Raw genomic sequence first — 16,526 nt, 5'->3', positions numbered from 1 at the left:
ACACAATGCTGGCAATGCCTGCAACTGCTGCTTCAGCATTTTCCTCCTCTGGTAAGCATGCTAGCCTACCTGCATGAGCTTGCCATTTGGCCTTAAACAAATTACTCCCCAGATTCTTGGCTGGGGTAGTTTGAGTGTGTTATTTAAAATGCAGAAAGCTTTTTTTTTTCTCTCTTTTTTTTTTTTCCAACTGACTTACCAAAAATGTTCCACATAAAAGGTTGAGCTTAAAGGGAACACAATTTATTCTGGCCACGTTCTTGTCTTGACATCATGCAAAAGGCTGGGTAGCTATTGGTCTTCTAGGCCCCCAGAGTGGTGACCAAATTAATTTAGAAATAGTCTTCAGTCTTGTGCCAAACATGAAAGCAGGCAAAAATGTCTTCACAGTCTTGAAACAAAACCATAGTGGGGGAGTGTTGAAGGAGGACTGCAATGAGGAAGCAATTAGTCAGAACTGCAAGGATTGTGCATTTCAGCCAGGCATGTGTTCTTTTATTTATCTGGGTTTATAAGTGAAGCCTACAAGGGGAGCCAAATTTTAAAGAACAAATTGTACATCTTTAGTACTTAAGTTCCATAAATATGTAATTCTGCATGTCCTAAAAACACTGATCCTGGGCCAAGATAAAGTGTTAAGAACGCTATAACAAAAAAGGAAAAAAACAAAAAGAAATAAAAATAATGTATTTTCATACTACAAAAGATCTGTAGATCATCTTAAGGAAAAAAATCTTGTGGGCTTTTCATATTAAATTCTGATTTCTTCCACCATATTACTTATGGAACAGAAAAAATTGGTACAGGATTTTAAGTATCCTTCATGAAGAATATGCTAGTCTCAAATGAAAATATTTATACATGTGATTATTTATTTATACATTTTTATAAAATGCAGCTGTCGAAAGTGCAGACCTCTGCTGCTCTGTGGCAATAGCCCTTATCTTCCCCCTGCTGGCCCAAAAGTTATATACCCTGCATATGTAAGAGGTAACCCAAGGCAAGGTTCAAGGTCAAATGCACAATTCATACAGAGAGAAAGTACAGCCAGAGGCCGCTTTACGAAACACACCACATGCCCAGGTATGTCCAAAACCTTGGCTGGTTGCTGGAGACCTTAACATGCACCTTAGAGCTGACAGGCTCCCTGTGGGCTGCCTGTGGGCAGTCAGTACAGCAGTGGTGTGGATTAGGAAGAGAAGTCAATCCTAATGCTGCTCACAGTTTTTCCTGGCACCACTCACAAAGCATGACATAGATAAAAGCCAGAGAATCCAAGCTGCATGTGACTGCAATTCCACTGAGCAAGGAAGACCAAAGTGTGGAAAGCTCCACCTTTTCTTTCGCTTTAGCTCTTTCCACCACTAGCTCAGGGCCATGAGCTACACAAAGAGTGGGTCTTGAAGACCACCACAGAGATGAAGGGAAGCTGCTGGGTTGTGCTCACAAGTGTGATCACAGGCAGAATACTCCAGACATGCCAAATGCCACTGGTGTAAGAGACAGTGAATAATGAAGCCTTGTCTTCCTTACCAGCCCTAAGGATCTTGCAAACATCCTGTCTTACACAGACTGTACAAGCTCTTGTGTACAAGAGCTTTCTCTCTTTCTCCTGCTTCATTCTACCACATGATTTTCACAAAATGAGACACATGTTGTAGTCTGATCTTCAGCCCTCTGGTTAGGTGCTTGGTTTTACATAGCAATTAAAAAATAGCACATATTTATGAAGTGTGTTTATTATGTGTGTTTGTTCTTTTACATATTTTCTCATATTTGCTTAATTAGGTTCTGCATTATCACTTTTTCTGTTATTACTTGCTCAAAGACAACTGAAGCCATCTAGCTTGGCTAGTGCCTTTTCTTATTTTAAGATTGGTATTGATAAGAATTAAATTTTCATTCCCAATACCATACTAAGATCAATAACTCATGAATACCATGTATTCATTTAGTATAAGCTTGTGAGTAAATGTTACTGCTTAAGCTAAGTGTGGATGACAAGTCCCTCACTAATTTCTCAGTATTTGTTGTCTGGAAGGTATAAAATGTTTGCCTTCCTTTACATGATTATTTACTTTGTTTATACCCATGGCATTCAGTTCATTCTCTGATTCACTAGAAATAGCCTTCTTTCCTGGTGTAACACAGGAGAGATGTTGGTCTTAGCTCACACGAGAAAATGAGTAATACCATTGCTGTTTCTCAGTGAGCTCCCAATCCCCGTGGGTGAAATTCATCTTCATGGGTGGGGAAGAGGGGGGAGGAGGATCTGCTCCTATGCAACATTTTAGTCCACAGAACAGGGAGTTAACACTAAGCTGATATTTAACCCTTCCCATCAGGGACTGACAAGCCATGAATCTGACAAAGAGCATCAGAACCTGGTCCCCATAAAGACATAGCAGTCTGCTCTCAGCTTTCATGTTACAGATCCAAGCTTATTATTCACACCCATGAAAGGATTTAGATCTCTGAAATAAATCACCAGTAGGACTTCAGTCAAAACATTCAAGTGACCTCAGTCTAACCACAGTGCTGAGTAAATCTTGGAGACACCTCAGGTCTGAGGCAGGCAGTTTGATGGGAGCATCTTGTCCAGCTGTGCAGATGTGACTCAGAAAAGCCTCTGCTGAACTCACTACCAGTGAGGTCCATCAAGGCCCATGGATGCTTCCCACCTCAGTCCTGAGGTGCTGAGTGTAGCAAGCATCACAAATCACCCTCAACACACCCCAGCCTCTCACTGAAAACTGTGGCCAGCCAAGAGAAAGCTGATAACAGCATGTGTACCTAACAGCAGCACACCCAGTAGATGTCTACTGGCATGTTTTGATGTCACTTACTAGGATACACAGGTCCTAAAATAAGTAGTTTCCAACAGTCTTTTATGATACACTAAATATTTGTTTTAGCTCCAGAAAGGATAAAAAGCACCATACTAGCACCATGAGGTCTGGACAGAAGTTTTGTCTTTCAAAATGAAATCCTGAAAGAACCCACAGGTCTGGATCTCCAAAAATGAAAACGTGGTTTTCCAATGTGTACACTGGCTATTAAAACTATCCACCAATTGAATTCTTACTCCCTGTTTCTCAAATTTACATCAACCATTGCAGCTTTTTATGGAAAAATCTTGTCTTCCCTCAGCTCTGCAAACAAATCACACATATAAATAAGTGAACTAAAAAAAAGAGCTGAGGAATATTCACTGATGATCAGTGACAGTAACGACTTACAAATATTTCAAGACTCTGCCATGAAGAGGATCAGAAAATATCAGGCTGTGACATATTTACATCACACAGCATTCAATACCATCATACAGACTGTACATGAAATCATCCACATTTCATGGCAATGATGAATAGTGAGATCAGCATTTCAAATATCACACAAATCATCCCTGTAATTAGTCACTAAGGAATGACTATTACACATAACAGAGTATGCTGAATAAATAAAGTTCTGTAGTGCTAATGAAAAGCAAATCTATAGTTGTCTTATTACTAATACAGTAATCAAGTCAGACATAGATCTTTCACTTATTCTAAAACTGGGACTTTAAATCAGAAACTAAAGGTAAGTTCTGCTCTCCATCAGAGAACATCAGCTGCTCTGAGGAGCTGGACAATTATAATCAGGAAATGCATAATTATAACTCATGGGATCATTTAACCCAATGAATCAAAATATTTTTTGTATTCAATTAATTTGTATGCTACCAAGAAAAAAATAAAACATGAGGTCATTTACCTGCTATTAGTCCTTTCCAAGAACTCCAGTAGGTTTATGTACCAGCCTAGGACCCCAGCATAGTCACTCATTTAATATACTGTGAGACCTGTATCTTTGCAAAACTATTTTCTTTTTTGGTTTCAGAATATCACAATAACATTCCTACATCACAATCACATTTTAATGGCTATATCATCTGGATTGTAATTTTTTTTAAATTATTAGTACAATTAGTACAATTTAGAATTGTTTAACTCTTTAAGGAAATTGGCCCAGATTGTTTCAATATTTTGCCATTTCATGAGTATTGTGTACATTGCTTGCCTTATTAATGGGTAGAGATTTTCAAATTTGACTACATTTTTTGCATATCAGTTTAGATGCATTAAGAAGACTTCACTGTCTAAAAATCTCTCTTTAAAATTATCAAGAGTGGGGGACGCGAGGTTTGAACCCACAACTCAGATTCACCAGTCACTTTTGGAAATCAAATTAACTTCGTTTTATAACCATGTTCAATAACATCAAATAAATCAAATGATATTTCTTAAAATCAAATTGTCTCTCACCAGTTTCCCACGTGAAGACATGAACAGGCTGTGCAGCACTGAGGAGGATGAGGGAGACAGTGGTGGCATCTTCTCAGAGACCCTGCAGGCTCACGTGTCTCATCCCACCGAGGCAGCAGAGGCACCTGTGGACTCTGCCATTTCAATCAGTAAGTCAAGAGTCTGTTGAATTTGAAGGCTGGAAGCAGGTCACTGCCCACTCGAGAAATAGAGCCCCTGCTCCCCCAAGGACGAGCAGTTAGCAGATAGGTTTGGTGCCTCACACAACGGGTATGAGGGTCTGGAACTGGGTGGAGTGATCATAAATTCATAGAATGGTTTGGGTTGAAAGGGATCTTAAAGATCTTCCAATTCCAGACCCTCCTGCCATCAACAGCAATACCTTCCACAAGACCAGTTTGCTCAGGGCCCCTTCCAACCCAGACTTGAGCACCTCCAGATATGGAGCAGCCACAGTTTCTCTGGGCAACGTGTGCCAGTTCCTCACCACCCTCACAGCAAAGCGCTTCCTCCTAATATCTGATCTAAGCCTACTCTCAGTTTGAAGCCATTCCCCCCTAGTCCTGTCACTCCATGCACTTGTAAATACTCTCTCTCCATCCTTTTTGTAGGTTCTCCTCAGGTGCTGGAAGGCTGAAGCCTTCTCCTCCAGGCTGAACAAAACCAGTTACCTCAGCCTTTTCTCACTGGAGAGGTGTTCCCTTCCTCTGATCACCTTGGTGGTCTCCTTATAACTTGCCTATATTTATAAAGAAATATGTGGCTCTTTTATTATTCCATGCTCAATCATGAGATAAGTTTAACAACTGAAAAAATGGACAGACTTTCAAAACTTCTTAGTTTCCATAACTGAGGCCAGATTTTCAGAACAGACAGATATACCAAGCACAAAGTTCTCGGGTGTCCAGTCAGTAGGGTTACAATGGGAAATTCTAAACAATGAGCATTAAAAAAAAGGCCCTAAACTGGTAATTGTAATGAGAATTTAAAGCATTTAGTATTGCACACTTTTCACTTCTTCAAAAAATTAAGCACATAATACTCAGTAGCCAATTGTTTCTCTTGTTTTAGCAAGGCTCACAATCCCATGATTTACAGTTCTTCATGTTACAAATTAGGAATCGGGTGGAAATGAATTAGTATTAAATTTCAAGGATCAGGATGATGTGTGAATCACTTCCCCATATCTTTAGTGTTTAGATGATGGATGGTGTGGAGAAGAGTATATTTCTCATCAATTCTATTATATATTTGCTTCGTGTCCATTTTTTCCACATTTATTCTACTTAAACAAGTCCACAGATGCAGCTACACTGTAAATTTTTAGTTTGATTAAAAATTGTACTTAAAACTGTTATTTTAAAACTGTTTTTCCTCTGAAACTTCCCAGTGGTCTCTGAGAACTGCTATATACAGTTCTGGCAAGCACTGACTTCACAGCTGCTATGAGTTAGTTATTTATTTATGCACCATCCTGCTACCTAACAGAGCAAAATAGGTTTGATTTTGTTAAAGGCAAAGTGAATGGGTACAAATCAGAATTTTCAAATTAACTCGTGGCTGTCAACTGTTAATGTTAGAGGCTGAGAGTCACGGTTCAGACATCTTTCATCCTCCAGAAGCGTGAAAACCACAGAGGTTGTTCAGCTTTCCACTCTCAAGCATAACTTGGCCCTCAAGCTGAAAGGAAAATCTCTGACATCACAGGTTCTGGGCCCATGCATACCTGACTGGAAAAAAAAATCACAGAAATTACGTGAGTGGGAATTTTGGATTATGAAACATTTTCAGAGCCCATGCCTTCAATGATTTCTCATCTACCATTTCCAAGCAGGCAGCTGAAAAAGCACTATGGGTGAATCATACTGCATGAAAACACTTCTCACTGGGAAGGTGCTGAAATTTGGTTTTCTTCAGGTCACCCAGCAGCTGCCAGATTCTGTGAGGCTTTCTGTCACCAGTGATGAAGCCAAAATTTCAAAACAGTGAGGTCCTGGGCTGTGCTGGGGAGGATGTGGTGTCCTTCAGTGGTCAGTGACAGGGGAGACGTGTGAAGCCCTGGCATGCCATGTCAGTGGAACATCCCAAAAGTGCCTGACATGGCATTGTGACACCAGCCTGTGCTGTGCATTCATCAGCAGACTGGGACTCAGGAGTCACTGTCAGAAAAATTTACCCAGTGGATGATATCCCTTTGCAGCCCATCTTGATGGCAAATCTAGACTGCGCCTGAGGGCTCTTGTGGTGAGTGCCTGGAAGGGGACACAGGACATTTCCTGCTGGAACTAGCTTTTGCTGTGAAAAGTATGAAATATCCTTGTATGCATGCTGTAGTCAATCTGGCATGTTGCCCAACACTGATCATCACTATAGTTACAGGGCTTGATTTATTTTGGGTCCAAAATTACAAAGAAATGTAGAGTATCATCCACTCGTAGGCCGGCGAGATACTACAGTCATGCAAGCATTAAAAATATATGTGGTAAATCAAGTAACTAAGCAGAGGTAGGCAAACAGAAATGTGGATTTTGAGATGCAAAACGTTATGCCTATATCTGTTTTGGTGAAATTACACATCCTTCACCCATGTGTTTTTGTAGTACTGTGTAAGTAATATACTTCAGGCAATAACCACTGAAATAACTGAAAGAAAAATAACAGGAATTATAGTACAAGTACTATCTTACTCTTTTTCTTAAAAAAATCTAAAACCCGGGAACTAGAATATCTTGAGTAAATTGTAGAATAACACCTCTGTTATTATATTAATAACACTATTGTTTGTTACCAATAAGCACCATACTACAGTAAACTGTTTGGAGTTCTTAACAAATGCACTCATTTGATCACATTAAATGGGAAGGTTCCTGTAAAAATTGTTTTGCCTGTGAAGTGGAAAATTATGTTTTTAATAATTTATACATCATCTACCAATTGTCGCACTGAAGAATTCAGAAGTATATCAGGTTGATGTTATGACAGTTCAAATCTGATGTTTGCATTTTTCAGTCACCCTTTCTAATCAAGTCTCCACAAATAATCTGATTAAGATAAACTAATCCCTGATTTGATGCCTTGTGCTGATAAGTAAGTGCAGATAGTTTGCAGGCTAGTTTAAAGTCGGGGCTATGTCTAAACAAACACTGCTTCAGTCAAATCTTTTGAATCAGTTCCTCACATTACACTGCTACTGAAAGCTAAACCGCTTTTGTACCAGAAAATGTGGTATCCATTTTGGGCTCTTCATTTTCAACTTTAGAGACTTGGCAAAGGATTAAAAGAGAGCATAAATGGATGCTGATGTCTTCTAGGGATTTTGAATAGCAGAATAGTGCTCTGCTACCAACCTACCTACCCCCACACACCAGGAACTTCTATGGTTCCATGGAATCAGCTGAAAAGACAGTTCTGCATTCTCCTTCACTGATTTTCCCCAGGGTGTGGATAAGGCCAGACTCCTGGCCCACACATAACCCATTCCTAACATCAAAATCAGATCAGTTTAGCCCTCACCCTTAAAAGTATTTACACACAGCCACATTCCGTCCTTGCTCATACAAGCATGGATGAGAGGTTTGCCAATAGCCCACTTTTTGGCTGGCAGCTGTCAGACTCACAGGGCCAGCCACAGGCACAGCAGCCAGCTGTTCTTCTGCTCTAAATTGTTCATGAACCTGACGCTTAGTACCTCACTGGCTCACTCAAGAGCTGTATGCCCAGGCATACTTTTGACAGGCAGTTCACCTCTTGTTTTCAGTGGTTACTCTCTGTGCTATTTTCTTCTTCTCTAAGTGATTCAGTGCTTGTTGGGCACCACTTCACTGTTCCACCATGCTTTCTCAACTTTGCCTCTTCCTTCTTCTTCCTAGTGGCTTGCACTATCTCTTGCCTTCTTTATTGTATCTTTTGCCTCCTCACCTCATGCCTGTTGAAGTTCCTTGTTTTCTTTCTCACAGCACTATTCCCACCATCCTCCTGCTCTTCCTCTCTATTCCAAGCAAGATTTTCTTGCCTCCTCCTGGCCACTTGTCTTACTCAACCTTCGGCACATTTTCCTACCTTCTTCTGTTCCTTATTCCATTTCTTCCATACCTCTGTTCTTCCATAGTTTTCTGCTTGATCCTTTCTTCTGTACTCATGCTTCTCCTCCTTCTCCACATCTTCATACATTCCCAGAAGTCACCTACAGTATCTGGCTGTCCTGCTTGGTGTAGACCCCTGCAATTAACACAACCCCATTTCTGTCTTGGCCTTTCCTCTTCTCCTTCATGCTGTCTGTTAACATGCCTAGGAAAAAGTAGCTGGAAAATCAGATTTCTCTTTTCCTATTCAGTTCACTTCAAAGTATCCCTTCATGCTATTATATATCATATGTGAGTCATTTTCTCCTCAAATCTGGCTCCTCTAAGTCAAAAACCTTTTGCTGTGTTTCTCAAAGTTATTAAAACATTTCTACTGTGAATACTTTCCCTGTTCCCTCCAACATTTTTTTTCCTTTTTGGATGTGTCTGATGTGAGTTTGCTTTTAGAGTCCTGCGGGATGTTCCTGACATGCTCTAGGTTTATTTACTGGCTTGTATACTTAGGTTGCAGTACTGCTTGGGACTTATGTGCACTCCCAAATCACAAATACAAGTAAGTGATAAAATTCAGGTCCACTGCAATCTGCAACTATATTTCTGTTTTTTATAATGCTGATTAGCAACTAAAAGTGAAGTTTAATTGCAGATAGCCCTCTTCTACTCTCTCTGTCATTCTAAATTCCTCTTGCAGTAGTGAGCCTGAGAAATGCCAAAACCAGGACACCAGGAAGAATACAAAGAGAGAGGTGGGGAATCCTAAAGGAAAATGTTAACAAATTAAAAAAAAACAAAAAATAAATAAAACCCAGCCAAATAACAAAAACCAAATCAAACCAAACCAAACCAAAACCCCAAAAACATAACAAACAAAACAAATAAAGCAAACAAAAATCCCCTAATCAATCAATCAACCAGTCAAACTAAAGACAACAACAAATAAACAAACAAAATAAAACAAGACAAAAAATCCCAAACACAGAAAAGAAAGCATGCACTCAGCAGTTGGTGCCTACATCTAAGATCTAAAACCCAGGCTTATTGCATTCACTGAAAATGCATCTTGCATTTCCTGAAGCTCAAAGCAAAACCCTGAGCCTATTATACAGGCCCAGGTGTTGACATGCTACCTGATTTTTGAAAATTTGTCCTTTCTGTCAAAGTGAAAATATTTGACTCAGTGAAGCTGGTAGAAGCCTCTTTTCTAGTTAAAGTACAAAAACACATAAGTTACCCTTATGGCAATATACTTCTATCCATCTCCTCAGACTTTGACACAAATAAAAAAAAACAAAAAAAACCACCAAGGGCTGTTTCTCCTAAGGTTTTTGAATTATAAAACTATCTTATTTTTTTCCCTATTACGTGTTAGCTGAATTTGGGGTAAGAGTATCATGTTTGTGAGAACACTTAATTTGGAAAAAAGGGAGCATATATTTGAAAAAAATGTTCTAAAAAATTAGAGCAGTACCTGCAAATTTTATTTAACAAGGTTTCCTAAAAGCTGCGGGTCATAGAAAATAACAGTACATCTCCTCCTCATCTGCTTTTTTTCTGATTTGCAACCCACAATTGTACTGAGACTGGAGCATAAGATGCTGTTATGATGTATACTGCCTGTCTTTGAACCTTATGGCACATAGCAAATCTACAGCTGTGTCAGGTGACCTTGATGGAGGATAATAATTTAAATAGCCAGAATAGAAAGGAAAAAAAATGAATCCAGGGTGGAAATTATTGTCAGGGAAGGACATGGAGATTTCCTTCCCTTACTTACCCTGGCAGCCAATATATATTGGAATGTGTCTGGGTGGTTTGAACCTTAGTGTGGCTCCACCTGCATACGCATTGAGCTTCAATCTCAGGCCATGGGAAAAAGAATGTTAGGATGGGAAACATCTGTTTAAGTTATGGTGAGAAAAAAAAGGGTTTACAGGTGTGGCTCTGCAAATGCTATGTTTATGTTACTAGAATGTTCCCCAGTTCTTTCTCCCTCATTGGTTGCAGTTTGCTGCAGTAATTTACATACTCTTAATCCCAGTTTATGGTTGGATCCTTACCCTCAAACTCCACTCCATACCTAACCTATATATTTTCCAGGTCTTGGAGGCTTTCTCCTATATATATGCATTATATATATGTTCTGCCCCATTGTTGTTTTCTTCCTTATTAAAGTTCTTTGTTTCTCAGAGATCCTCATCATTCCTGTCCCTACTTTACTTGACCACATCCCAGGCTGATCCAGTTCCAGGGTCGCAGATGCCAAACCGCAACAAATATAAAATCATTGGTTTCTACCTTAGTATTTGTGGCTTTTCTGATGCCACCTAGATTGTCAGAGGTATTGCTTCAACAGAGTCTCTGATCTGCATCTGCATTATTCATTTGTTCTTGTTGACTTAGAGAATTTTATTTCACATATACTTTTAAAAGGGTGCCTGCATTACAATTATAATATCGATTGAAAGGCATTTTAAGAACCACTCAGCAGGTACTCCACTAAGTTGGAGAGCAGCAATCTCTACACAAAATGCCTCTTGCAGCCTAATTTCAACAATCCCACTCATAGCAACAGCTTTCCTAGTGGGTAGCAAACATCTGTAGATGTATTTGAGTACCTCCTATACAACTGTAACCACAGGCTTGAATAAATCTGTCTTTCTTCCTCTTACAAAGGTAGCCAATAGTGATTACTACTTATGGCAAATTGCTACACTGAAATGTTACTCTTTTTTTATGACATGCTGTTACAATCCTTGCCACAGTCTGAGTGTGAGAACAGGGGTATGACTGTGTTTGTGTCTGCCACAGAAGTATCAGGACGGCCCACACATTGGCCCCAGGACAATCCCACCTGCAGCTTTCTGTAATGCACAAAGATTTTACTAGGCCACAAATAAGAGAATTAATTTTGAACTTTTCTCTCTCTTCATGGCATCTCAGTTGTTCTTTTTGTCTGCATTTTGTGTTCAGTATGTACAATGCCACATACAAAAAGAAAAGTTATTTACCGTCAGGTAAGGAAATGTTTGCATGTTTTGGGCACATTGAAGTATGTGGTTAGGTGCAAAGGAGGTATATATGCTTCAGTGCTGCTAGAGATGGAAGCAGGTAGAATTACAGAAAGTACAGGGCAAAAAGGCTGGTGTGACCTTTTGAGAACCATGTGTAATATTACACTATCAGACAGGAATATAATGTGAACAGACAAATGGAAGAATTTTAACATGTCCTGTTCCTGAGACAGTTGCCAAACAGGCTGAGTAAAATCTGCCCACAAAAAAAGCATGAGAAAATGCAGCCACAAGTTAGCCTGAATGACTGTATCACAATTAAATCATAATTATTTGAGAAGCATTATAGCAAAAAGCAGTATACCAAGATCTGCCTCAGTACAGCATGAGCTTCTTGCTAATACAGATCACATTCCAAATCCACTTCAGTCTGTGGCACACAGCCAAGTGGAAGAGTATCTGCTATGAGCTCATCGTCCTGGGGGAAAGGGGATGGACTTCTGGAAGCCAACTACACTGAACAGCCAGTGCTGGCTGGATGAGCCTCCTCACTCAGCCAGTGGCTCCCAGCAGCTTAAGGTCAGCTGCCATCTCTACACAGATGATTTTACAAAGGGGTGTTAATCAAAGGGTTTGCAACCACTTTCAGCCTCCAGCTTTCCTTGTCTCTTTTTCTTTCTGGAATTAACTCATCTGAGGCTACTCAGTACTTAAGTCACCCTTCACCCTACTCTCCTGCAATGGCAATGATTATGGATTGTTTATTACTCTCAAAATTTCTAGAAGTGCTTCTAGAAATTAGGGGCACTTAATTCTTAACTTCCCAAGGTTTTTCTCTTTCCATGGTTCTCAGTGCCTTCTGAACCTGAGAAATATATATCCCTCTACATCTCAGCACATAAACTGCATTGAGAAAAATGAGATACCTATCTATTTATCCTAGCTGCAAAGGAGTCTGTGGTTCAGTTTTCAGGGAATAGCAAATGAGGAAGCCTTGCCATTTGTACAGCTGTCTATTCTTCCACTTTCAACTCATCTGTCACTGACTATGTAGGTAAACATAACTAATTTCTTCCAGTTTACAGTGAAATCCACTTCATTTCAAAGCCTGGGTTTTTTTTGTTTGTGATGTGCTGCAGAATATTGCACCATCACATACTGCAGTATTAATAATTCTTGTCCCCAAGCAGCATATCCTGAAAGATCTCTCCCACACCACATGGTTTCTGAGGCAATTGCAGTTATTTCAATGTGCAAAGCTTGTCATTTGGGTCCAGGAGCCTAATAATCAGAGGGTTAGCTCCTGCTGAATCCCCTGTGAGTCTTGAATAAACCTTGAATAAACCCTTTAAGAGTTCAGACTATGGAATCAGTGAGTTGCTGTCTTGTGATTAGCTGAAAAATACTTTTACACCTGAAATTTACACAAATTCTCACACAACACCTGAGAGTTTACATTTCATGGTTTTCACTAAAATTTTTGGATTTGGACAAGTTCTTACTTTGTCTGGTTTTATGATACTGACTGTGCTTTCAGCCCCTGTCTGAACCTATGTGAGTGACACCCTGTTTTATCAACCAGAAAAAATCCTCCTTTGCTCTGGCATTTTTTGCTGTTAGGTCCTTATGTGAACACCTGTATGTGTCATCCTGCTTCTCCCACTCATGCACAGATCTGTGATAAAAGGAGTAGCTAATAACACCATGGCCTCACATTTCTTGCTAGGGTATAAAAGTTGATTTAATCACTAGATACCAAAAAGATGTACCTATAATCCTCGAACAGCTCCTGTTGTTTCTGGATCCTTGGGATTACTCATGTTCTGTATCTCACAGAACTTGAGCTAGAGGGGTGTCAGCCAGCCCTGGAGCTATTCTAGCTCTTTGCCCAGGGTGGATCAGTATTACTGCTGATGCTAAATTATACTGAGTTTCAACAGCTGCTGTGCAGCTCTCCAAGCAGCAGGGAGCTGCTGTAATGCTGCAGTCTTTTCCCATGATGTGCCTTCCATCGAGGAGCAGTGGAGAGAAAAGACCCAGGTGAAATTACCTTTTACCAGCCATGCAGCAGCCTGAGTACTCAGGGACAGGACTGGTACCTGAAATTTAGTTTGTACTGTACTACCTACAAAAAATTTCTGGTCTATTAAGCTATATCATTTCCTGAGCTCTGCCACCATTACTCACAAGTGACCTCACTGACCATCTGGGTGAGATGTAATTCTGTCCTATTATTATATTTTATGCATCATTACTTTCTCTTGGTTTTGTAATGTTGGTTGGAGATTTTTTACCCACATGAATCCCCATGAGAAGCAGCAAAAAGAAAGACAATACCAAACTGTGCTAGGGCAGATCTTGTCAACATCATAATCCATTCCTGAGAAGTGCAACACCCGCCTGCAGCACAGCACAGAAATACTTTTGTTTCATTATAGCTGATTGTGTTTGCTCAATTAAATTAATGCGCACAATAGTTCTGTCTAAATCAGAGCTTTCAGCTTTGTTTGCACAGGCAAAAGGAAACCTCAGCCCTTTCAACACATCCAAAAACTACCCATTCAAGCAGAATGTCCCAAAAGCAAACATTCTCAAAGGGGAAACCAGAATTTAGAACCTGTTAAAAACTTCAAGTTTCAATGCAATCTGTTTTGTGATCCCATTGTTTCAGCAGAAATTGCTCCAATATGCAGTCTAGATCGTGGCCTTGAAAGATTTATCTTTTATTCATGGAAGAAACTGAGAGAGAAGGAAAAGGAGATGATCTGGCTGTTGCAGATTTCATTGTACACCTACTCACTCCTTGCTGCTGTTTCACTGACATAAGTGTGTTTTGTCCTTTTGCATCTGTTATCCATCATCATATGTCCTCTGTTCACAAACATGATCCTCAGGGAATCAAACAGCAAAGTACTCTAAATATCAGATATTTAGATTTGCAAGTGATCTGTCCCTTGCAGCATACACGCACTCACTGTGTGCGTGGCCCCACCACTGGACAGAAGCAGGTTTTCATTCAAGCTCTAGACCTCTTTTCCACAGACCATGGGGATATGGGTCTTTAGGTCAGTCTACCTTTGTTTAATTTGAGCATTATGATGTCAGTCCTGCTCAATGCTGATGCAGGCAGCACCCAGACTGCACAAAGCCTTCCACAGCTCTCTCCTTATTGCGAGGGTGAGAAGGGGAGCATCTTTTATGCCCTACGGACCACAAGAGGAAACTGAAGCCAAGCCATGTGCCCCAAAATCCTTCTGTCCTCTCCTTCACTCCTCCACTGGCCAAGGACTAACTTCTCTGCAGAGGAAAGCTGAGGAGCAGCAAGGATTTGGCCTGAGCTGAGCAGGGGGAATACACCTTGGCAATGCACCAGCAGCCCGCAGTTATTGGAGCACCACATCCCCCTGTTTACTGCAAGCCACCCTTGAAGAGAGCAGGAGGAATGGAAAAAAGCATAGAGATGCATTCTTCTGTGACTGTGGGCACTCTTTCTACCTTAACAGGGTAGGAAGCTTGGAGCTGTTTCAAGCTTCCCTTGCTTTAACTGAATGCATCATGCACCCAGAATCTTCTCATTGGTCTGGTTCCTAGGCTTAAAAAATCCCAGCCCTGCTGGGCAGCCCTGACTTCTAGCAGAGAAGTGATATTTTTTGAAACAGAAGGCAAGGAGATTCCAAGGGAAAAACAGGATGCCTGATTGTGCACCTCAGGGAGAGACTGAGTAATGCCCAGTGGCAGTAAACCTCCGCTCACTGCTGAGAGAGACAACTGTGGACAAGGGAGGAAGGTAGGGAAATGACTGGAAGCATCAAAGACAGTGGAAAATAAATAATTTTGTATTCTTCCACTGTATGCCACACTAGAAAATTATTTTCCAGTTGCTACATTCGCAGGCATTAGACATCAGTAAATTCAACCTTCTCTCCCTTTTAACATCTTACACTTTTGGCAGCTCACAGCAGTTCATTTGGCAGGCGTGTGCACCAAATGTGCCTTTCAGTCTTGTAACAGATGGAGTACATTACACACAGGACTGCATGCCTCACGTACAATATCTAACACTTAAACTAGGAAAGGACATCCAACAGATCCTACTGACCACAAAATTACTTCCATATTGCTGAAGGGAAGAATTTTATAAATGAATTAGAAGCAAATATTCTCTCTCCTCATGGTAAAGAAGTGTGTTTTGCCTGACTCCAAAGCCTTTGTTTTTGAAGATGCAAACAATTTATTCTTGCATTCACATTTTACTTGGGATATGTCCTACCTGAAATCTAAACCTAAATAATTAAATATCCTCTGATCTGTTTACATTTGTGGTATCATTCTTTCAGAAAGAATGAGTTCAGAAAGAACGATAATTTTACTAGCTGTTTGGTTTTAGTGGCTTCTTTTCTATATGTTTATAAATCCCAGAATAAAATATTAGCCACACAGAGTTGTCAGGGACCATAGGCTTTTGATTGATTTACAGAGTAAAATGTTTTACTCAATTCATATGTCAAATCTAAAGGTACTGTAATTTCAAGTACAACTTGCAGAAGATTTTCAAAAATACTCAGAAATTTGTTTCCTAAGTGCCCACAGCAGATAGGTTGATGAACCTAAAGAAGGCACCTTTTGAAACATGGCAGATACCAGGTCCACATAAAGAACAGAGTGCAGAATAGAAAAATAACTGAAGGACAAAATATTAAAATATAAGCACTGATGGGTTTACTATTTATATATTCAGAAACTGAAGGAAGCCTGAAATACAGTTGTGAATCACACAGCAAGTTAGAAACCACCACTGAATGTTTTATATATATTAAATGCATATGCTAAATTATACAGAATATTATATAGCATATATTATACACTCATGGGTGCTTTCTAACTTGCAGTGTGACTTGAGGTGAGATAGTCACTCCCTTCTTTGATTTCAGAATCTGCCAGATGAGCATAAAAATATTTGTTGATATCAGTGGTCTAGCCTGAGGACATCCTGGTATTTGAACAGCAGTCATTCATGTGTCCAGTGTTACAGCTTTTATCACTGAATTATAGATAGTGCTGTCAGTACTTCAGCAACTCAAACACCAACATAAACCATGGACAAAATCCTGTTCTTTTCTCTGCAG

The sequence above is a fragment of the Poecile atricapillus genome, chromosome Z, assembly GCF_030490865.1.
Source record: "Poecile atricapillus isolate bPoeAtr1 chromosome Z, bPoeAtr1.hap1, whole genome shotgun sequence".
Taxonomy (NCBI): domain Eukaryota; kingdom Metazoa; phylum Chordata; class Aves; order Passeriformes; family Paridae; genus Poecile; species Poecile atricapillus.
The sequence above is the reverse complement of the archived record's forward strand: the minus strand, read 5'-3'. Positions refer to the sequence as shown.